Raw genomic sequence first — 25,602 nt, forward strand, 5'->3', positions numbered from 1 at the left:
ACAAACCCACCCTACTGCACCCACCCACGCTGCTGCATCCTACTGCAAGCTGCATCCTACTGCAAAACCCTGCTGCATCCTACTACACCCTACTGTACCCGCCCACCCTGCTGCACCCTACTGCCCCCTTGGCATCGAGCATGAAGCCCCTTGGCATCGAGCATGAAGCCCCTTGGCATTGAGCATGAAGCCCCTGGCAATGAGCATCTAGGTAAGTGGCACATGTGTCAAATGTGTAATCGGCATTATGGTGTGTTGTATGTAATGGGCATTGCGAAGTGTTATATAGTATGTCATGGGCATTGCGGAGTGTTTTATAGTATGTCATGGGCATTGCAGAGTGTTATATAGTATGTCATGGGCATTGCGGAGTGTTTTATAGTATGTCATGGGCATTGCAGAGTGTTATATAGTATGTCATGGGCATTTTGGAGTGTTTTATAGTATGTCATGGGCATTGCGGAGCTTTATATAGTATGTCATGGGCATTGCGGAGTGTTTTATGGTATGTCATGGGCATTGCGGAGTGTTATATAGTAGGTCATGGCATTGCGTAGTGTTATATGGTATGTCATGGGCATTGCGGAGTGTTATATAGTATGTCATGGGCATTGAGGAGTGTTATATAGTATGTCATGGGCATTGCGGAGTGTTATATAGTATGTAATGGGCATTGCGGAGTGTTATATAGTATGCAATGGGCATCATGTGTGGGCTTATGTGTAATTGGAATTACAAAGTTCACTAAAATGTGCAATGGGCATTACGGTGTGTGGTATAATGTTGGTCCATGCCCACTTTTCACTGTGCAGGAGCCTCACCCACTACAAATTGGGGGGGAGGGGGCGCAAAACATGCCCTTGCTCCGGGCGCCGTGGCACCTAGCTACACCACTGACTCTCAGGATACCATTTTTATACAGTCTCTTTCCTAAATGGTGACATTAACTGAGGTTATCGAGGCAGCTACTTAGATGTCCACCTTCTGTAACTTCCTGGATGAGTCATTGAGAAATTTGGTAGACAGGCCACTCATGGGTAGATACACCAAATTTTCAGGATTTCTACATTTGAAGATACAGTATATCTTATGCTGTGTACACATGGGGTAATATGATTGCTGGGGATATATTGCTATGCTAGCGATGAAAAGGAGACACTGCTACGGGGCGGAGGGGGAGCGCAGCAGCAGCAGACGCTGCTGCTGTCACTTTGATCGGAGGAGGGAGGGAGCAGCGGCACGGGGCTGGGGAGATCAACGCTGACCTCCCGGCACAGCGATCGCCGGGGAAAGCCTCTGGTCGCAGGAGCATGTCCCTGCGACCAGCGACCATTAGGCAGTGCACACGGGAGGGCGCAGCTGGCGATTTATCACCAGCTGCGCTCCAAATCACTGGCAATATGGTCGCTCAGCGACCATATTCCCAGCGATTTTACATGAAATTGCACCCGTGTGTACTCACCTTTACTGTGATTTGCTGGAATCCCTGGACATTATAAATACCTTTGTAAACATTTTTGAGACAGACATATTTTATTATTTTCTAATTTCTTCTTCTTTTGATCATGGTATACAGTGCTGTATGTTAAGATCTTTAAGTTGCTATTGTTGAAAAGGTTCTATTTGAGTGATGTTTTAGATTCATCGGGGCTTGAAGTAATCAAGCCCGATTAACCAAATCTCATTTAGGCTGATTTAAATTCAGTGTAAATATTTTCTTACCATATTACAAGGATTTGGTAGCAATTTCAAATCATTGGATGGCTGATTTCTAATGATAATTAGGCACTTGTTTCCTAGCACGGCGCCCAGATTTTGTACATACGGTAACGTACTAAAATCGCATCGCATGCCGCGATATAGTGACATACTGTACGATGCGTGCAATGCGATTTCACTCACTCCTGTTCCCGCTCACTGTCTCCCGCTCCCTGGCTCACTGTTAATCCCGCCCTCTGTCACATCCTCACAGAAATCACTCTGAGGTGATTTTGTTAGAGGAGTGGACGTACATTTGTGAGCTAGTAATTTGTTCTTGGTGTTTTCCTAATTTCGACTGCTAATTTGGTACTTATGTATTATCTGGGCTCCCATGTTAAATGCACCCCATTTTTTCATACCCCTACTATCCAACTATGCATGGAGTTGATTTTATATAGTGTGGCGAGCGCAGCGAGCCACCGCGCCCGAAGCGTGGCGAGCGCAGCGAGCCCCGCGAGGGGACGCGGTCTCATAAGAAAAATGGGAGCCCAGATATTACATAAGTACCGCTAATTTCAACTGAAATTGCTGCTGCGCTGAATTTGTTTTCATTGCCGCAGACGGAGGCAATTAATTTCTTTCAGCGCAATCATCTACTGCCGGTGGCGGTGAATTGCGCCAATGGACACAGTATGCGGCTGAGTCTTAAGGAAGGTATGTGGCAGTGCCATGTGAAGGTTTGTCGGCTAAAGGCAAGCCTTAGAGCGGCACACTTTTTCCCAGGGAGCCACTTACCCTTCCTCACATTGGTAAAGTTCATCTTCTCCTGGGCGCAAGAGATGACCTCGATAGAGTACTGCCAGCAACAGCTGGATATGTCCAAGAAAACAGCAGTACTCTACAAGAAGTGGATGCAATGGCCTGCTTGATGGATCTAATGGCGCAGCCACACCGTCGTATCGGTGGCCCAGACCGCATAGTGGAGGTGGATGAAACCTTATTCGTCAGGAGGCAAAGCAATGTAGGGCGGATGTTACCCCAGCAGTGGGTATTTGGGGGAATCTGCAGGGAAACAGGGCAGTGTTTCCTGACGATGGTGGCGACACGCGATGCCACCACATTGATGTCGGCTATCATCGACAACGTAGAGCCTGGATCTACTATATACACGGACTGTTGGAGGGCGTATAGCACAGAGCAGCTCCAATTAGCCGGATATGAGCACGTCCAGGTGAACCACTGATACAATTTCATCGACCCATCAACGGGTGTCCATACACAGAACATTGAAAGGATGTGGGGCGCATGTTAATGGCGCAATAAATGCCATAGGGGCACTGCAAGGCACATATTACAATCATACCTTGAGGAGTTCATGTGGCGGAAAACTTTGGGTGGGGATGACCCTTTTCAGCGTATCCTCCATGCCCTGACACTGCTACCGAATGTCAATTTAATTATTTGATCATGATTACATTTCCTTAATTAATCTTTACTGTTTTAAATGAATTGTTTTTATTACCTGTTATTTTATGGTTTATGAGTTGTTTAAGTAAATTATACTTCTTAGTCAACGCATGTCGTCCTTACTGTGTCAGTTGCATGATTTCGCAGGGGTGAATGTGTTCATAAAACACCACTATCAACGCCACCCTGAAGCGTGGCGAGCGGCGGCGGAACGCATTCTCTGATCTTATCATACCCCCACTATCCACGTCGGCGTGGAGTTGCTTTTATATAGTGTGGCGAGCGTAGCGAGCCACCAAGCCTGAAGCGTGGTGAGCGCAGCGGAATACATGTAAAGTAATCCGCGTCCCCTCGTGGGGCTCGATTCGCTCGCCTCGCTACGCTCGCCACACTATCTAAAATCAACTCCACGCCGACGTGGATAGTGGGGGTATGAAAAGGTCGGAGGACGCGTTCTGCCGCCGCTCGCCACGCTTCGGGGTGGCGTGGATACTGGGGTTGATGCTAAACAATGGCGTATGTGCAGGTGCTTACAATTGTACAATTGTAAGCAACCATCACATCACATACTGGCCCTTATTCAGATCTGATCGCAGTAAAAATTTGATCTCAAAATGGGAAAAACCATGTGCACAGCAGGTGGGGCAGATGTAACTTGTAAAGAGAGAGTTAGATTTGTTTGAGTTATTTTGTTTTTGTGCAGGATAAATTCTGGCTGCATTATGTTTACACTGCAATTTAGATTTCAGTTTCAACACACCCCACCCAAATGTAACTCTCTGCACATGTTACATCTGCCCCACCTGCAGTGCAAATGGTTTTGCCTATTTTGAGAACAAATTTGTACTGCGATAAGATCTGAATAAGGGCCTTTATGCACACATCACATCACATAACATCATATCTCATTGTAAGCACCCATCACATCTTGTGGCATGGGTGCTTGTGCAATGAAATATCGCATTTGGTGCCATGCGATCCTATGCGATATTTCATTGTATAAGCACTCCTATGCAGTTAACATGGACATCGCACCGCATCGCACGCATTGCACAGCACTATAGACGGCATGCGATGCAATTTTCCTACTCAGAATAGCACACTAAGCTATTTGCGTAGTAGGTACCCTGCTAGGAATCAAGTACTGATAATTAATTTTCATCTAAAAGGCTTGTCAGCTTTCTACAGATTGGAATATAGCAATTCATAGTATTTTAATGAAATTAAAACTTATCAGTCCTTCAGTTGTGTAGAAGTGAACTAGAACAATAGTTTATCCTAATAAAAGAAAATTCTTAGTAATTAGTAATATTTCAAAGAGTCTCTTTTCTGTTGCATAATTCTTATTTAATATGTAAATAATATATCTTGATGGCAGAGTACACTTAGACAGCTATTAGTTCATTTCCTTTTAATATATATTTTTTCTAATGAAAAAGTTAAATGATGTATATCTGGAACATTTAAAGTATATTAAGTGAGCTGGTAATGAAAAGAGCTGCAATTGTTGCGGCAAAATGATCAGATTGTTTCTTTTTCATTATCAACTCAAATGATGAGGTTTTTTTGTTTGTTTAATCATTCAACGTATAAATGAACTTTAATTGTAATTTCTATTCAAAACTATTAATAACTGTTTATGACAGAAAGAAAAATTCAACATTACTTTATTTTCTTCACGTTAATGATGAGCAACTTGATAAACTTCAAGTGCCATGTGTGTTGCCTTGGTCACTGAAAGACTAGCCACTAAAGTTATAGATAATTATTGGGGATCTTGGGGAACTTAAAGACAACCTGCACCTACTCTTTGTACAACTAACTCTATGATCATACAATGTTGTATGGGACGGCATGGTGGTACAATGGCTAGGGTTGATGTCTCACAGAAAACTGGTCCTGATGAAGCTGCTAGCGACACGCACGTCGACCATACGCACGTAGTGTGTGAACCCCAGTGTCCCCTTCCCCAATTGAATGCATTTTGATCTGTGATAATACTTATTTTCCACAGCCTCTGGTCAGAAGGGTTGCCAGGTGCAGAGACGTGGGTTACTCATTGACAGTGATCTCTCTCACCACACGCCACACTATCAGCGTGTAGGCGCAGATACACGCGCACCTCACGCTGCCCCTTCTAGACGTGTGGTGACCGGCGGACACTCGCTGGCAGGCTGTGTGTGACAACCCTGTTGATAGCAGGACTTGTGTCCGCCTTGGGGGTGTGCCGCAGCAAGGACCTGCCGGGAGCATGTCCCCAGTCGCTCACCACTGTTATTAAACAATTACAGCTTTATATCAAAATCTTGCAGGCAGATACGCAGAATTTAATGTTTGATTGATGGTGGCATAACCTTCCATTATACAGGAAGGTGGTACTCATAATTTTTATGTTGAATCACTCACATTGCTGAATAAATACTCAGGGCTTTTTCACTTTTTTCCATGACATGATATAGAGTGCAAGGGAGTACAATACTTGGACAGCAAGTTAAATCATATACTGTAAATAATTCCAACTTTATTTAAAACCCTTGTTTACCACAGGGGGATAGTGGAATTTGCCCTTAATACATAGAGTAACCAGTTACTGATAACGGACATATAACCCATGCATATAACGTGGTTAATAATGTCCACAAAGGTTACACCTTTGAGACAGCTTAACCAGGGTAGCTTAGATATAACATATTGAACATATAGTCCCATTGCAGGACAGAACCAAGGGAGTACCAATCCACCATAACACCCACGGACTCACAATTTTTGCGATATCTGCCTAAACAGATGAATATAGCTATATGGTAAAGTGAGAAGATGCACTACTGTACTGTTATGTGGATTCATTATAACGTAGCAAATTGGGATATCAGTGACACTGGGGTCCCACCATGTTAAGATTTACATCCTTTTTAAGACACTTGTCCCATGTCTTCATCCCTATATGTAATTGGTTTTATATGTCGCTTTTTTAATAAACACGAATAAAAGTTAATTTTTACCATCCATTTTCTTCTTGGTGCACCACAAATAGACAATCTTTTCTTGTCTTTATTTACTATTGTCTGGTGGTAGAAAACCCCCACGATACAACCATACCATAGAGTATAAATCCATTACTAAGGGGGTCATACTAAAAAACTAACATCACCTATCCAGTGCCACCGGCAAAACCCTTTGGGGCGGGAAGGAGGTGGCAAAAGCCTCCATTTCTTAAAATGGAGTTGTGTCGCCGGAGTTGTGGGGGCGAGAATAGGCCAGGATATCCGTCAGAGGAGGTGATTTCCTGGCCTCTCTGTACCAAATGCAGATGTCAGCTTGCACAACCACAAGGGTCAGGCAGCCAACTGTTGGTGTTTATTACTGCTTCCGTTTGAAGCAGAAGGTGTGATGCCTCCTGCTACATTACCGTAATAGAGCTTTCACTGCTGCTTCCAAGGAGCAGTGATAGCAACTCCAACCATATATGAATGAGGGCCCATGTATGCACAGAGCATTTCAATCTGTTGTGGAGAAATAGTAACAAAAGGTTGACAAATGAGAAATAAAGAGATAAAATGTACCTGGTATAAATATTAATTATAGTTATTATATGGCCCACTTGAGTCTCAATACTAGAGAGCATGCAAACTTTCTGAATAACTTGCTGCAAAGTGTCATAACAGCTTACTTATCATCACTGCAGATTCTCCAGTCCGGGCATGATCAGTTCTGGCTCCTTATATTGTACTGTAGCTAAACTTTCAGTAAATCAGCCAGATAATGAACCCTCTGCACTCAAGTGTTAAAGCAGAGTCCAACATATATTGCAGTTGAAATTAATTAACAATACTGCAGCTGTCATGTTAGATGGGGCAACTGTGATTCCAAGTAAAGAAGATTAGGCTAATTCACTAATTTGCACTAACCTATACCAAGATGTTAATGACCCCATACTAATTATACTTTAAAATGCCAACATTTGTATTAAATCAAGGATTGTTAGTTTCAAATATATCAATATGTTGGCCAAGCTAACTGTGTGTGCAGTGTGGGTAATTATCTAGGTCTGCAAATATATTTATAACATGAGGATACTGCACATACACACAATCTAAGGCTATATGCACACAATCCATCTAACCCCAGCTGCCTTTTTATGTAAAAAATGTCCCTTTAATATAATTGCAATATCATTCTGAATGAATATCATTTATCATTGTGTAGATGTACAATGACATTAATTATAAATGATTGAGAGACCATAACTTTCTGTATCATATTGTGATCATGGTATTATGTTTCCACATGTACTAGCAGGGGTATGCCGGGCCCCGGTAAAATTTGGGGGGTACGGCCTAATTGTGGGAGGCATGGCCACCTCCCTCGATTTGGGGTGTTAATGGGTCCTCCTTCCCCCTCAGCAGCAGCACACCTACAGCATGTGCAGGCTCAGCATGAGCTCTCACGTTGTCAGTGAGACACCCATGCTGAGCCTGCTGTCAGCACAAATAATACTTATTCAAAGAGTTATATTAACATTAAGTTGAAGTAGCTAAATGTAGTTCACATTGGACAGACCACAGAAGTTGGACTGGGACATGAAGGGTCTCCTTGGGTAATGCAGTGGTAGGAATCCACATGGTAATCCATCCATATATATATATATATATATATATATATATATATATATATATATATATATATATATATATATATATATATATATATATATATATATATATATATATATAGTAATATACAAAGAAAAACAAATTGATAATGCACAAATGTTTCTCTACCGGTCCTTCTTGTGGAACTACAAGTCCCAGGTTCAGAGAAAAGTGTACTTTTCCTCTCCAGACAGCTTCTTTGCACTTAGACCAAAATTGAAGTTGGCTGCTCCTAAATTACCCAAACTCCTCCTGGATCCAAATGACAACAATTTTCTAGAACAATAAAAAGGAGCGCTCCATAGTGCGATTATCAGAGTTAAAAAGTTTTTATTTCCTAAAAGCATTCCACGATACAGATGGGCATGAATCACATACCATGTGGGGCAGTATCAACGCCGCAGGAAAGACAGCATAAACCGGCAGTAACAGACTGCAAAGTCGGAGTGGTTACACTCTCCCGTCCTTCTCCTCCAAGTGATTGATGCTAGGCCACGCCCCTACTCATTTCATCACTTCGGACTTCGCAGCATATGTTTCATTAATAATTCAAGTTTACAGTCTGAATTTTGATCCCTAGATAGCAGAAGGGCCCCACCTTTAGGCATTGGGACACACTAGGGTTGTCCCCTGTACCCCTGTGGGCCAGTCAGGCCCTGGAAGCAAGCACCAGTGACTGTAACACTCTTACATATATCCAGAGATTGATGTTATTGATAGTCTGACTAAGGAGGGTCCCATAGGCATGGCTGGCTCTACCAATAGTTAGCCAGCTGCCTAGGTTGTTGGCATCTGGGGGATCCATTGAGTCGGCCTATCACAAAATTGAGAATGTCTATTAGGAAGAAATATTTGTTGTAATACAGGTGGAAGCTGTGGAACTTCTAAGATCCCATCTTCATACTTTCATTTGAAGGACAGCAAAGTGGGTATTAATGGCAGTGTGTGGTTGTGGTAAATACAGATTTTAATTAAGTTTAGGAGCACAGAAACAGGAGCCAACTCATTTATCCGGTAAACTTTACTAAGTTTACCCCATAACCATCTCCAAATCTCCAATATATTACAGGTTGAATATCCCTTATCCAAAATGATCGGGACAAGAAGAATTTTGGATAATGGATAATTCCATATTTTGAATATTTTTATATTTGAATGAAGTATCTTGAGGTATCTTGCATTTATGTTGTATACACCTCCAACACATGAAATACACACAAATATATTTTATTTGCACATGAAAGAAGGTTTCAAAACATGAAGCAAAGTTTGTGTACTATCTCAGGCACTGATTTTGAATGCCAAGCAATCATGTCCTTCCACATATTTAGTGCCAGTTACATGTTGTTTCCTCTGTAGTGCCAGTTATAGATGTAGCCAGTAGGTTTTTAGCAAAAAATTAAACATAAAAGTATATTTTGGAGACTATGGTTTTTTAATTAATTTGGATAATGGATATTTGGATAAGGGATACTTAACTTGTAATAGCAAACAGGTGATTTTGGGCCAAAAGTAATAGGGTGTAAAAATCAGAAAGTGAGAAATATTTTTTTTTAAGCAGCAATCAAAATCAACCTGACTATTCAGTTGCTGCTTTAAACAAATGGGAAAACTCTCCCAAAATCTCTCACTTTCTGATTCGCACAACCTATAACATTTGGCCCGTTAGCTTCTAAACAACATTCTATTTCCTAAACCTTCATTATGATGCAAATGTGGAGTGGAGATGATGGACACGCCGATGATTTTGAAATTAAGCACATGCGCCAAATGTTCTATGGGGAAAATTGTGATTGTTTTTTCATGTGGGGCTAATGTGATTGATTGTTTGTTCATTTGGGAACCCATGGGTTTGTTTTTTTCCTGTGGGGACCAGTGTGTGGGTGTATTTCCCCATGGGGGAATGATGGAGTGCCTTGGCAATTTTAAAATCTCGTTCGGTGCGCTGCGAAAAAGGTTGAAAATCAATGTATTACAGTATACTTTACCCTACAGTATATATAAAGCTGTTTTACTCATTAATTTTTAACATACCTGCTTAGTCAATACATAATGGCCCTTATTCTAATTGTCACAGGATGGTGAGCGATGTGCATATACCGTTATGCGCATTTGCAGCCACTTGGTGCGACTAGGCATGGCAAACTGCTTGTTGACTGTCCCTACGCACCAAGCAGGGTGGGGCGGTGGGTGGGGCAGCGGTGATGGGACTCACCCATTGGAACGCCCAGCATTTCATGGCATGGGTGTTCCCATGAAAACGCTGGGCATTCCCATGCTAATGCTCCTGTGATGCAGGTGCGGGGGGCAGGCAGCTGACATCAGCGAATGTCAGCTGCCAGCCTGCTTCCTGTACAGGGCACCAGCAGACCTAAGACCGAGGAGTTTTAGGTCTGCGAGTGCTTGCAAAATCACACGATGGTCGGTGACCATCGAATAATTTTTTCCCCGCACGCAAGCCTATGAATTGATGTATATGCAAAACATCCATTTGCATGCGTGCAGGGATATTCGGCATGCGAGGGGGGGGGGGGGCTGTGGTAGTGTGGGCGGCGTTTGAATGACACACAAATATGCGACTTGTGCAGCTTTGCATGTCAACCAGAATAACCTCCAATGACCCAAACACAGAGCTAAGGACAGACCACTTATACTGCCCATTCCCACTATATATACTATATATATATATATATATATATATATATATATATATATATATATATATATATATATATATATATATATATATATAATCCGGAGAGAGGGAGGCACTCAGAATAAAGAAATCAGACATCTTTGCAGCAAAACATGTGTATTAAGCGCCTAGCGCTTTCAGGGTTCCTGAGCTTCTCTCTGTGTATTTGCTGCCCTGAGGATGGGGGGAACCCCGAAAGCGCTAGGCGCTTAATACACATGTTTTGCTGCAAGATATCTGATTTCTTTATTCTGAGTGCCTCCCTCTCTCCAGATTATACATGCAAGTTTTCTGGGATTGGCACCTGTAATTTATGTATTTATGTTGAGTGCAGGCAAATTGTGGATGTATATATATATATATATATATATATATATATAAAAATATATATATATATACAGTATATATATATATATATATATATATATATATATATATATATATATATATATACAGTATATATATATATATATATATATATATACATATATAATTATCTTAATGTGTGTCATGTGATGTTATTCATTCAGTTAATCTGCGCAGCAAATACAGTATCAGGGATAAAAACATTACTGTATGTCAACATATTTTGGGTGTCAGTTCTACAAGTACTGTATTTTGAACTGCCCTTGTGCTGTATAATTTATTTATTTCTTTGGCTATTTTGTTACGACAACTTGCCGTCAACAAGAATCTCCTACTGCATTTTGATTTGTTTTGTAGGTACTTGTTTCCTAGCACGGTGCCCACGATATTCAGTCGTATGGCATCTTATGCATTGTATCGCATCGCATGCCATATACCCGCATGCGATGCGATGCAATATTAAATTGTATAAGCACCCTAATGGGTGCTTACAATGTTAAATGCACCCCCACGCCACCCCCACTATCAACGCCAACCCGAAGCGTGGCGAGCGCAGAGAGCCTGCGAGGGGACGCGTATTACTTTACATGTATTCCGCATCCCCTCGCGGGGCTCGCTGCACTAGCCACACTATCTAAAATCAACTCCACGCCGACGTGGATGGTGGAGGTATGAAAAGGTCGGAGAATGCGTACCGCCACCCCTCGTAGGCACGCCATGCTTCGGGTTGGCGTTGATAGTGGGGGTGGCGTAGGGGTGCTTTTAACATTGTAAGCACCCAATTATACAATTAATAATCTTATAGGGGGCCCATTTAACATTGAAAACACCCATTAGGGTGCTTATACAATTTGACATCGTATACCATTGTATATGGCATACAATGCAATGGTATACGATTTAAAATTGTATAACATCGGCTGCCATCGCGTAACATCGCATCGCATACCATTGTATGGCTTATGGTATGTGATGCGATGGGCGCCGTGCTAGGAAACGAGTACCGTTTTGTATGCTTAGAATATTGCCAGAGAGACTCATGTTTTTTATGAAACAGCTAATGTTATGGCTGATATGTAGTATAAGGAGTAACTAGAGCCAAGTGCAAATGTAAGTTATCTTTGTGTATTTCCTAATTTCTGATTTTGGAGAGAGCAAAAAAGAAAAATACTTTCCTCTCCTATAACCCTACACTCAGTTGAAGGGAACTGCAACAAATTGTATATTAAGACATTAATAAGAACATTGACTCCATGATTTACATTTTCCGCTACTCAAAGGTCCATGGGAGGAGCTGCTGTGGTTGGGCATGACCAGTGGCTCCCCTTGACAATCTTGAATACAGTGCACATATTGATATTGATATATATATATATATATATATATGATATTTTAATTCCCTACAAATGAAGGACTGACCAGTGTCGGATTATCCAAAGGCTGATTAGGCTACCGCCTGGGGGCCGCTGGGGAGGTGACAGCCAAGGAATAAAATTAAGGCCTAATTTATTCTTTGCTTGTTAGCTATCACCTATTCTGATGTACTATGTGGGGTAAAGCTTTTAAGGTGACTGCCAGGTGGCTGTGCCAATGTAACTTACTGATGGAACCATTACCTTGTATATTGTGCTACAGCGCCAGCTGGGCAGCCTAAAGCCAAAGCTTCCTTCAGACACCATAAGCATTAGATCATACATGCCAGTAATAATAATATAATGATAATATATATTTATATATATATATATAATAAGCTTATAATAATAATATATACCGTATATACTCGAGTATAAGCCGAGTTTTTCAGCCCTTTTTATTTGCTGAAAAAGCCCCACTCGGCTTATACTCGAGTCAGTGGCTTTAATACTGTAGCCGTGGCTTAGGGAAGATGGCCGCGGCTACAGAAACATGGCCGCCGGCCTCCTGCATTTAGGACATCTATGGTGCAGGAGGCCTGGCCATTACAGAATGGAGCAGGGCATCTGCGCCACAATGGAAGTCAGCAGCTGCCGCCGCGTACCCCCTCCCCCACATGGAGCCGGTCAGCGGCACCCGGCCTCTACCTCCCTTGGACACTGCGAGCAGGGCATCGGCGCCGCAAAAGGAAGTCAGCGGCTGCCGCCGCGCACCCCACTCCCCTGTGGAACCGGTCAGCGGCACCCGGCCTCTACCTCCCTTGGACACTGCGAGCAGGGCAGCGGCGAGCAGGGCAGCGGCGGACACACCAGGAGGACAGCGGCGGCCGTGCACCCTCCTCCCCTGCCTCTCTGTGGAGCCAGACAGCGCGGCAGCTGCACCCCCCCTCCAGTACAGAGGTCAGTAAAAACCGAGCAGCCTGTGGTGTCCCATCAAGGGTGAGAAACCTGTGGTGTCCCATGCAGGGGGAGAAACCTGTGGTGTCCCATGCAGGGGGAGAAGCCTGTGGTGTCCCATGCAGGGGGAGAAGCCTGTGGTGTCCCATGCAGGGGGAGAAGCCTATGATGTGCTGTCCCATGCAGGGGAAGAAGGCTGTGGTGTCCCATGCATGGGGAGAAGCCTGTGGTGTCCTGTTATTATGTAGGGGGAGCAGCTTGTGGTGTCCTGTTATTATGTAGGGGGAGCAGCCTGTGGTGTCCTGTTATTATGTAGGGGGAGCAGCCTGTGGTGTCCTGTTATCATGTAGGGGAAGCAGCCTGTGGTGTCCTTGTATTATGTAGGGGGAGCAGCCTGTGGTGTCCTTGTATTATTATACAGGGGAATTTACCAGTAGCTGCTGCATTTCCCACCCTCGGCTTATACTCGGGTCACTAAGTTTTCCCAGTTTTTTTAGGTAAAATTAGGTGCCTCTGCTTATATTCGGGTCGACTTATACCCGAGTATATACGGTATATATATATATATATATATATATATATATTTATATAGCAAATGATGCGGCACTCAAGGATTTCCTTCTGTTCAAAACGTGTGCAGTTTATTGCATACTGGTCATCCTACATCAGAAATGTCCAAACTGTGGCCCTCCAGCTGTTGTGAAACTACACATCCCAGCATGCTTTGCCATAGATTTAGCATTCCTAATAGCAAAACGGTGGCAAGGCATCGAGGGTCATAGTTTGAACATGCCTGTCCTACATGTTTCGAGCGTAGCCCGTCCTCAGGGATCACTGATCCCTGAGGACGGGCTACGGCTGGAAACATGTAGGATGACCAGTATGCAATAAACTGCACGTTTTGAACAGAAGGAAATCCGTGAGTGCCGCTTCATTTGCTATAGGAATGTATTGCTTGGCAGTGCATAAAGTGGAGTGCCGGAGTCTATATGAAATATATATATATATTATTTACAAGACCCTTTGAGTGCCGCAATTCTTCCGCAACATATATATATATATATATATATATATATAGAAAAAAGATACTGTTGTGAGCAGCGCTGATGATAAGTCCAATATTAGTCCAACCACAACTTTTTTTCACAAGAAGGGTATATGTGAAAAAGTAAGCACTAAAGTCCAATTTGATGAACTGCTGCAACCTCTCACGCAGGGGGCATCCAGGGTCAGGATGAAACAAATATCTAAAATATACAGGAAAGAGAGGTGCGCCTCATAGTGCAGGTAAAAGACTTTTTTTAATGATACATATAAAATGAATCCAGGTATATACAGACAATTGCTCGTACCATATATAAAATCACTGTGGGCTGATTACCACATGATATAAACAATACCCAAGGCAAAGCAGCTCCTCTCACGCCAAGGACGTCTTCAGGACAGGTAGTGGGTGCAGACGCTGGATTGCGCCGCAGGAACCAACCGCACAAGCCGACGGAAAGGCAGGTAAGCCGGAGAGATGCCAGGGGGTGGACAAGACGGGTGTCACAAGCCAAGTGGCTTGTGACACCCGTCTTGTCCACCCCCTGGCATCTCTCCGGCTTACCTGCCTTTCCGTCGGCTTGTGCGGTTGGTTCCTGCGGCGCAATCCAGCGTCTGCACCCACTACCTGTCCTGAAGACGTCCTTGGCGTGAGAGGAGCTGCTTTGCCTTGGGTATTGTTTATATCATGTGGTAATCAGCCCACAGTGATTTTATATATGGTACGAGCAATTGTCTGTATATACCTGGATTCATTTTATATGTATCATTAAAAAAAGTCTTTTACCTGCACTATGAGGCGCACCTCTCTTTCCTGTATATTTTATATATATATATATATATATATATATATATATATATATATATATATATATATATATATATATAAATAATAGCAATGATAACTTGTAACATTCACAGATTTATAAAGTAAAGTTCAATACTAAATGAAACTGGCCTTTACTGTAAATGGGTTTTATAGAACTGACTGAACTAAACAACAGGTGATTTTTACTTTACTTTCTTTGTGTGCTGTATACAGTGGTTCCCCATTTATATTAAGCGAAGCCATTTATACTGTGTTGCATTCATGTGAAGAGATTTTTAATAGTGCTTTTAATACCTCAAATAATGAATAAATAACTAAAGACGATTTTATTTCCGAGCAGTAGAATGTTGCTAGTCCCCACATTAAGGCACCAATTAAGGTATTAGAAATCACATGAAGTTATTTTACTCTAGTAGTAGCCATTTAGGTTTTAAAAGGCTTCTTTTAGGATACTGCAATCAAGATGTTTTGTGTACATAGAAAAATGCTTTCAGTCTACTGGTGCATTAAGGCGCCTATTGGATTATTGCGCTTTACCTTAACATAAAACTGATTACCCCTAGAAATAACTCACACGGACACCTTATCTAAAAATAAACACGCAGACAACAACTGCATAAGTTTAAAGGTCAACAGTATTTATTGCTGGTATGAACCTATTGAAAGGGATGGCCAGGAGAGCGCTTGTAGACCAGCTAAGTCACAAACGTTACCAATGGCAGCGACTGCAACGCCCCAACTTGTAACCAGGGCGATGAACTGCCCCCATTGAAATCGAAACACAGCCTGCACTGTGACGGTCTTACCAATCCTCCTAGTGCATGGTAAGGACAGTTCTAGTAAGTGGCCATCGTCCCCCCTCGGGAGCAGGACTCACCAGCCTTCCTGGCAGATGGTGGCAATACCGCACAGTGACCTCCTGCACTTCAAACTTGACCGCTGGTCGAGAGTGCCCTCCCGCCACAGCTAGGTTCAAAAATTGCCACTAAAGGCAATTACTTATAGAACCGCCGCCCGCCAACCCTAACAATAGCCTATGCTTAGACCTAAACAGAACAAAAAACCCCTAACCGAAAACTCTAAACAGGTCCTGAAGAAGAACTGTCATGCCTGAGTCTGATAATGCACTCCATCCCTCCTGTAAAAGGAAGGGGACTCCCGGACTAAAGAAGGGTGCCTGACGGCGATGCCGCCCAATGATGATACAACTTTGGAAACCGCAAAACTCACCTTACGCCTAATCTTTTCCAAAGCCTTAGGATCCCAGCAACCTCTCCAATTAAATCGAGGAACAATGTCGGACCAAATAATCCATAGCTCAGGCCAACGGCTGACTAATGACCCGAGATCTGCCTCAATCCTCAATATGAGGCCAATGCTGGTACCCTGGCCCAAGTCGTTACCCCCTAGGTGAATCACCAACACGTTGGGGCGGCCCCACTTCCGCTCCTTCTCGCTAAGCAAGGACGACAAACCATCCCACTTGAGTCCCCTGACCCCAAACCAATGTACGGACTTAGCCCTCAACACTGCTTGAGCCCCGGCCGCTAGCTGATGTTTACACGCCCAGAAAATGTAGCAAAACGGTGGCAAGGCATGGAGGGCCATAGTTTGAACATGCCTGTCCTACATGTTTCGAGCGTAGCCCGTCCTCAGGGATCACTGATCCCTGAGGACGGGCTACGGCTGGAAACATGTAGGATGACCAGTATGCAATAAACTGCACGTTTTGAACAGAAGGAAATCCGTGAGTGCCGCTTCATTTGCTATAGGAATGTATTGGGACCTTACAAGTCTTTGTGGATGGCACCGGGTCTGAGATTGCTTGGCAGTGCATAAAGTGGAGTGCCGGAGTCTATATGAAATATATATATATATTATTTACAAGACCCTTTGAGTGCCGCAATTCTTCCGCAACATATATATATATATATATATATATATATATATAAAGATACAATCAGGCCTACGTATTGCGCTAAAGGATCGATTAATAGCTGCTACTCCGATAAGGCTCCCCTGTTAGTGAGAGTCTAACAACAAAGATACAAGAAAAAAGAATTTATCGGAGAGCGCTGGACTTAGTACCACCTAGTCAATTATACACTGGTTACTGAATGAAACACCAATCACATTTCATTTGACAGTTCTTTGTCCCCTTCCAGAATGATACTTGAGATTCGTTCAAGATTGAAGTTCTTTATTAAAAACCCAACGCGTTTCGTCAGAAGACTTCATCAGGGGTGTGACTAAAAGTGGTACAGAAAGGAAAAACGGGGTGTACTATAAGTATTACAGTACATAATATCGATAGTGATACAGAAATGTACAAACAGTTTACAAAATATACATACCAAAAAGGTTAATTTATTAGGCCTGCACGGCAATTAATATTTCATTCACGACAACGTAAAATCTAAAATATTAAAAATTATAAAAATCAATGAATATATGAGACAGAGCAAGCAAGAGGATATCATAACTGGCAGGTGACTGAATTACATACCAGTAATGTGGTGGATAAGAGGGAAGCCAATTCGGCTTAATAATTAATTCCTGTGGGGATACGGTCCTTCAATGGTGGGCTCACAGCGCCTGAAAGTGTTAAATCACCACTGTATTAAAATCTCGATAGAATATAATTTACAAAGATTAGGAGTTTTTGTATATAGAAGAGAGATAACCTAATTACATACCAATCCGGTGATAGATTGGGGGAACCCCGTCTGGTTCAGTTTGTCCGAAAATTACTGTAGTATTGAGGTCTTCAGATATCGGGCTCACAAGGCCAATAAAGAGATGGATTTTAAGGGAAGCCAATCCGGCCTATTTTGTCTGTAAGTGTGAAACCATTGAATATTAGGCTCGCCAGGCCTGAAAGTGTTAAATCACCTCTGTATTATTATGTGGATGTAATTACAATTTTTCATACATATATAAAAAGTGGGGGGGGGGTGGGTAAGTATAGAGGTGGTATTAGAACCATCCACACCTACCGTATTCATACGAATGGACTTTTTAGATCCAATAGAAAAAAGGGGAGGGGTCCAGATGTGAATGACACCTCTCAAAATCACCTAAAGAAATAAAGTCAAAAAGATAAGGGATTTCAAGGACCAGTAGCATGGATCCCAATTGTCAACAATTCCTTTATATAATGGCAGTTAGGTGCACTCTATGCCAATCAATAAGCGTCTTATCATGAAGACAAATTAATAGACGGTATCCCGTGTGCATGCATGTATTTATCTCAGTCATGGGATGACAACCAATGTGCATATAAATATTCCATGAATTCATCATAGATGCATAATGGTAGTGAGCCTATGGTGTTCTGTCAAATTTATAAAAGTCATTCATTTCTACACAATATGTTCAGTCTATGGTCATATTCCATGAATTCATCATAGATGCATAATGGTAGTGAGCCTATGGTGTTCTGTCAAATTTATAAAAGTCATTCATTTCTACACAATATGTTCAGTCTATGGTACATCAGGGCTAGATTTTTCAATGCAGACTCTGCAAGCTGATACATCATATAAAGCAGTAACACATGTTGTTCTAAACAGAGCTACTCCTTTGGTCTAAGGCACAATAGGTATTCCAATGTAGATTTTAAATGCAGACTCTATGTGAGTTGAAGAGTATACAGAATGCAAGATAGTGACACATATGCTTCTATACAAAGTAACAACATCTACTCTGAAGGTATGCACTCACCACAGTGTAGTATAAATCCCAAGCTCCTTCACTGGCTGATAGTAATTGCCTAGTGAGCTATTGAGCATTTTTATAGGAAAATGTGACCAGACTCACTTCCGGTTCTAATTGTTACAGGATGGTGTTAGTGAGACGTGATTATATGTTTCTAACTATAGGGGAAGGACATCCAGTACCCGATTCTGCCTATTTAAATGTAGTCACGATTAAGGCCATAGTGATGTGCTAATATAGCTCATATCTGCAGTGGAACGCACGCCCGCCGCTGTGCGTTCCACCCAGCTATTTCCTGTGTGTCTTAGGCCCTTATTCACATTGGCGCGTACACATGCGAATTCGCACGTTTCACCCTGCTACCCCCATTGCGCATGTGCAGCTAGCGCACTGCGCATGTGCAATGTAATGAAAAAATACTTGCAAGCAAACTTTCGCGGAGACTTCTCCGTGCGAATGAGTGCATCGGTAGTAGGCGTGCAGTGGGCGTTAGCATGGGCGCGACCATTATAATGAGCAAAAGTGGGCGTACACATGGGCGTACACATGGGCGTTCACTATGAGTGGTGGGAGTGCTTTCGCATGAGTGCAAGAGGGATTGTTCCCCTCCATTGCAAAACTTTTCGCCAGCTCAAAGCAGGTTTTTAGTTTCGCACACCTTGCTCCTTGTAATGTGCTCATTCGTACGGAGAAAACACACGCACAAAATGGCTAAATCAATGGGTAAATCAATGGCACCTGCACACTATTGACACCAATACATGGTTGATTTCATGAGACAATTACCTCAGCACAACTTCTGATTGCATACTACCAGCAATCAAGTGTTAGCATATACAAACAACTTCTGTTGCTAAAGTTATTTTGACCAAACCAATGCGCTAAAACCAAACAAATCCCACCCTTATAAATTTGCCTTATGTAACATACCACCACTATTGTCATTTCTACTCTGCTATATTTAGCATGTTGCCCCTGTCAACATTAGTCGACATGTGTCACCTCACATGCAACATAGATATCAGATACTTCCTTTACAACACAACACATGTGCATACTAGTATTTGGTTTGCTAACATTTGGGGAGTAGAGCATGTTCGTTAGCAGCTTGAGGTGAGTGTGCGTGCGCAAATGTGTGGGTGCGTGCGACCAGTTACACGTACGCGCAATGATAGACCACCCCCCTTCTTAGTATGGTTGCGTGCGAATGATTTCGCAAGCACTGTAGGCGTGCCTTCGCCCGATGCGTGCGTGTGGTTTTTTCCGTAAGAGTGCTTGCGAATGTGCATGCGAGCGCATGAACCTGAATGAGGGCCTTAGTCTTGTGCATGGCTAAATCCGTTCCCGCTGATCCCGGAGGACAGTTCCGCCGGGTATGTGATATTAGCTAGTAGGTTAGTATTATAGGGGAGCGTCATGGAACGCACGCCCGTCGTTGTGCGTTCCACTTAGCTACTTCCCGTATAATTGGAGATGTATAAGGCTTAATCAGTCCCTGCTAGTCCCGGAGAGTAATACCGCCGGGTGCATAATACTTAAAAGGAGGTGCACATCCCTACGTGGTATTTTGGAACGCATGCCAGCCGTTGTGCGTTCCACATAGTAGTTCCATATGTTAAGGTCATCTCTACTGGTACTAGAGATGTGTTCACTCGGGTGTATATATTACCATCCTAGAAATAATCTGACATCTATATTAACCCCTTGAAAGTGAATGTGCTGGTAACCCTTGGAGTGCCATATAAAGCACCTTCGCTGTTATTTATACTAATATGCTAGACTATTATAGTATATGGAGTTAAACTTATTATTTTTTTTTTTTTTAATTCTCAGTGGGATAACTTAGGAGAAGTGTGTGCCAATCTTAATGAGATATTAGCTGAGACTTGGCTCATGGTGGTGCGTTCCAAAATACCACGTAGGGATGTGCACCTCCTTTTAAGTATTATGCACCCGGCGGTATTACTCTCCGGGACTAGCAGGGACTGATTAAGCCTTATACATCTCCAATTATACGGGAAGTAGCTAAGTGGAACGCACAACGACGGGCGTGCGTTCCATGACGCTCCCCTATAATACTAACCTACTAGCTAATATCACATACCCGGCGGAACTGTCCTCAGGGATCAGCGGGGACGGATTTAGACTAAGACTAAGACACACAGGAAATAGCTGGGTGGAACGCACAGCGGCGGGCGTGCGTTCCACTGCAGATATGAGCTATATTAGCACATCACTATGGCCTTAATCGTGACTACATTTAAATAGGCAGAATCGGGTACTGGATGTCCTTCCCCTATAGTTAGAAACATATAATCACGTCTCACTAACACCATCCTGTAACAATTAGAACCGGAAGTGAGTCTGGTCACATTTTCCTATAAAAATGCTCCATAGCTCACTAGGCAATTACTATCAGCCAGTGAAGGAGCTTGGGATTTATACTACACTGTGGTGAGTGCATACCTTCAGAGTAGATGTTGTTACTTTGTATAGAAGCATATGTGTCACTATCTTGCATTCTGTATACTCTTCGACTCACATAGAGTCTGCATTTAAAATCTACCATGGAATACCTATTGTGCCTTAGACCAAAGGAGTAGCTCTGTTTAGAACAACATGTGTTACTGCTTTATATGATGTATCAGCTTGCAGAGTCTGCATTGAAAAATCTAGCCCTGATGTACCATAGACTGAACATATTGTGTAGAAATGAATGACTTTTATAAATTTGACAGAACACCATAGGCTCACTACCATTATGCATCTATGATGAATTCATGGAATATGACCATAGACTGAACATATTGTGTAGAAATGAATGACTTTTATAAATTTGACAGAACACCATAGGCTCACTACCATTATGCATCTATGATGAATTCATGGAATATTTATATGCACATTGGTTGTCATCCCATGACTGAGATAAATACATGCATGCACACGGGATACCGTCTATTAATTTGTCTTCATGATAAGAAGCTTATTGATTGGCATAGAGTGCACCTAACTGCCATTATATAAAGGAATTGTTGACAATTGGGATCCATGTTACTGGTCCTTGGAATCCCTTATCTTTTTTACTTTATTTCTTTAGGTGATTTTGAGAGGTGTAATTCACATCTGGACCCCTCCCCTTTTTTCTATTGGATCTAAAAAGTCCATTCGTATGAATACGGTAGGTGTGGATGGTTCTAATACCACCTCTATACTTACCCACCCCCCACTTTTTATATATGTATGAAAAATTGTAATTACATCCACATTATAATACAGAGGTGATTTAACACTTTCAGGCCTGGCGAGCCTAATATTCAATGGTTTCACGCTTACAGACAACATAGGCCGGATTGGCTTCCCTTAAAATCCATCTCTTTATTGGCCTTGTGAGCCCGATATCTGAAGACCTCAATACTACAGTAATTTTTGGACAAACTGAACCAGACGGGGTTCCCCCAATCTATCACCGGATTGGTATGTAATTAGGTTATCTCTCTTCTATATACAAAAACTCCTAATCTTTGTAAATTATATTCTATCGAGATTTTAATACAGTGGTGATTTAACACTTTCAGGCCCTGTGAGCCCACCATTGAAGGACCGTATCCCCACAGGAATTAATTATTAAGCCGAATTGGCTTCTCTCTTATCCACCACATTACTGGTATGTAATTCAGTCTCCTGCCAGTTATGATATCCTCTTGCTTGCTCTTTCTCATATATTCATTGATTTTTATCATTTTTAATATTTTAGATTTTACGTTGTCGTAAATGAAATATTAATTGCCGTGCAGGCCTAATAAATTAATCTTTTTGGTATGTATATTTTGTAAACTGTTTGTACATTTCTGTATCACTATCGATATTATGTACTGTAATACATATAGTATGCCCCGTTTTTCCTTTCTGTACCACTTTTAGTCACACCCCTGATGAAGTCGTTCTGACGAAACGCGTTGGGTTTTTAATAAAGAACTTCAATCTTGAACGAATCTCACGTATCATTCTGGAAGGGGACAAAGTACTGTCAAATGAAATGTGATTGGTGTTTCATTCAGTAACCAGTGTATAATTGACTAGGTGGTACTAAGTCCAGCGCTCTCCGATAAATTCTTTTTTCTTGTATATATATATATATATATATATATATATATATATATATAAATAATAGCAATGACAACTTGTAACATTCACAGATTTATAAAGTAAAGTTCAATACTAAATGAAAACTGGCCTTTACTGTAAATGGGTTTTATAGAACTGACTGAACTAAACAACATGTGATTTTTACTTTACTTTCTTTGTGTGCTGTATACAGTGGTTCCCCATTTATATTAAGTGAAGCCATTTATACTGTGTTGCATTCATGTGAAGAGATTTTTAATAGTGCTTTTAATACCTCAAATAATGAATAAATAAATAAAGACGATTTTATTTCCGAGCAGTAGAATGTTGCTAGTCCCCACATTAAGGCACCAATTAAGGTATTAGAAATCACATGAAGTTATTTTACTCTAGTAGTAGCCATTTAGGTTTTAAAAGGCTTCTTTCAGGATACTGCAATCAAGATATTTTGTGTACATAGAAAAATGCTTTCAGTCTACTGGTGCATTAAGGAGCCTATTGGATTATTGCGCTTGACCTTTACCTTAACATAAAACTGATTACCCCTAGAAATAACTCACACGGACACCTTATCTAAAAATAAACACGCAGACAACAACTGCATAAGTTTAAAGGTCAACAGTATTTATTGCTGGTATGACCCTATTGAAAGGGATGGCCAGGAGAGCGCTTGTAGACCAGCTAAGTCACAAACGTTACCAATGGCAGCGACTGCAACGCCCCAACTTGTAACCAGGGCGATGAACCGCCCCCATTGAATTCGAAACACAGCCTGCACTGTGACGGTCTTACCAATCCTCCTATTGCATGGTAAGGACAGTTCTAGTAAGTGGCCATCGTCCCCCCTCGGGGGCAGGACTCACCAGCCTTCCTGGCAGAGGGTGGCAATACCGCACAGTGACCTCCTGCACTTCAAACTTGACCGCTGGTCGAGAGTGCCTCCCCGCCACAGCTAGGTTAAAAAATTGCCACTAAAGGCAATTACTTATAGAACCGCCACCCGCCAACCCTAACAATAGCCTATGCTTAGACCTAAACAGAACAAAAACCCCCTAACCGAAAACTCTAAACAGGTCCTGAAGAAGAACTGTCATGCCTGGGTCTGATAATGCACTCCATCCCTCCTGTAAAAGGAAGGGGACTCCCGGACTAAAGAAGGGTGCCTGACGGCGATGCCGCCCAATGATGATACAGCTTTGGAAACTGCAAAACTCACCTTACGCCTAATCTTTTCCAAAGCCTTGGGATCCCAGCAACCTCTCCAATTAAATCGAGGAACAATGTCGGACCAAATAATCCGTAGCTCAGGCCAACGGCTGACTAATGACCCGAGGTCTGCCTCAATCCTCAATATGAGGCCAATGCTGGTACCCTGGCCCAAGTCGTTACCCCCTAGGTGAATCACCAACACGTCGGGGCGGCCCCACTTCCGCTCCTTCTCGCTAAGCAAGGACGACAAACCATCCCACTTGAGTCCTCTGACTCAAAACAAATGTAAGGACTTAGCCCTCAACACTGCTTGAGCCCTGGCCGCTAGCTGATGTTTACACGCCCAGAAAATGTAGCAAAACGGTGGCAAGGCATGGAGGGCCATAGTTTGAATATGCCTATCCTACATGTTTCGAGCGTAGCCTGTCCTCAGGGATCACTGATCCCTGAGGACGGGCTACGGCTGGAAATATGTAGGATGACCAGTATGCAATAAACTGCATGTTTTGAACAGAAGGAAATCCGTGAGTGCCGCTTCATTTGCTATAGGAATGCATTGGGACCTTACAAGTCTTTGTGGATGGCACCGGGTCTAAGATTGCTTGGCAGCAGTGGCGGATTCAGGGGGGGGGGCACCTGGGCACGTGCCCCCCCTGTCATTCAACGAGCCCAGCCCCATGTCTCTAGCCCCCTGGGAACCGGAGATATCGCCAGGCAAAGCTGTAACATTTTTCCCCCATAGGATAATATGGGACCCGTCAATTCCGACCCCCACCCGGTTCCGACGGCTGCCAGTTCCCCCCCTGGCATCACAGGAGCTTGTGGTTGAAGTCATTCAATTCCAAATCGCTGGTCCTTCAATATGATACCAGGATGGTCCATATCGGTCAATCGGTTCCAGAGATATAGCATTTTTTTATTTTTTTGAAATGTAATTTCATGGCTGTTCATGTTTTTTGAGGGCAGATTACTCTGGAACCAAACGTTCCAGTTTCACTGGACCAAAATCATTCAAAGCCCACTCAAAAGTTCTTCAATATGATACTTGTCTCATGTAAATGGGTCAGTTAGTTCCGAAGATATAGCCGGTTAAATGAGATAACTGGTTAAAGTTGGGGAGGGGTGGTTTTCTCTCCCCCTCACACCAGAAAATGCAGGGACTAGGCTGGTGTAAAAGGGGCCAACCTGGGAACGCATTTTCTGGTGTGAAATGGGTATTATTTCAAATAGCTGGGACCTGCAGTGCTCGGAATACAGCCAGGCTCTGCCACTGTCAGTGGCTATCACTTCTGCCTGGCGGCGGCTGTCCCCCATTTACCACGAGCATGTATTCCCCGTTGGCAATGAGCATGTAATCCCACATGACAACGAGCATGGAATCTCTAGCAATGAGCATGGAACCCTTGGCAATGAGCATGTAGATAAGCAGCACTTACTGTATGTAGCATAATTTTTAATAGGCATTATGGTGTTTGGCATAATACA

General features: G+C 42.6%; 2 long non-coding RNA genes across 2 annotated transcripts in view; one reads left to right on the top strand and one right to left on the bottom strand.

Moving 5' to 3' along the window:
• Positions 1–17,133: 17,133 nt before the first annotated feature.
• LOC146026275 (uncharacterized) lies at positions 17,134–18,119 on the bottom strand. Its single transcript, XR_014454406.1, has 4 exons — positions 17,760–18,119; positions 17,570–17,658; positions 17,418–17,479; positions 17,134–17,312 (listed from the first exon to the last, which is right to left on the bottom strand). It is a non-coding gene; the product is annotated as an uncharacterized LOC146026275 (long non-coding RNA).
• A 2,819-nt stretch (positions 18,120–20,938) lies between these two features.
• The window catches only part of LOC146058429 (uncharacterized), a 91,643-nt gene continuing 86,979 nt past the window's right edge, over positions 20,939–25,602 (top strand). The window contains exons 1-2 of the long non-coding RNA XR_014469860.1: positions 20,939–21,234; positions 21,881–21,961. This is a non-coding gene — a long non-coding RNA (uncharacterized LOC146058429). The remainder of the gene's footprint in view (positions 21,235–21,880; positions 21,962–25,602) is intronic.

Source organism: Crinia signifera, chromosome 1, assembly GCF_055691185.1.
Source record: "Crinia signifera chromosome 1, ASM5569118v1, whole genome shotgun sequence".
Lineage (NCBI taxonomy): Eukaryota > Metazoa > Chordata > Amphibia > Anura > Myobatrachidae > Crinia > Crinia signifera.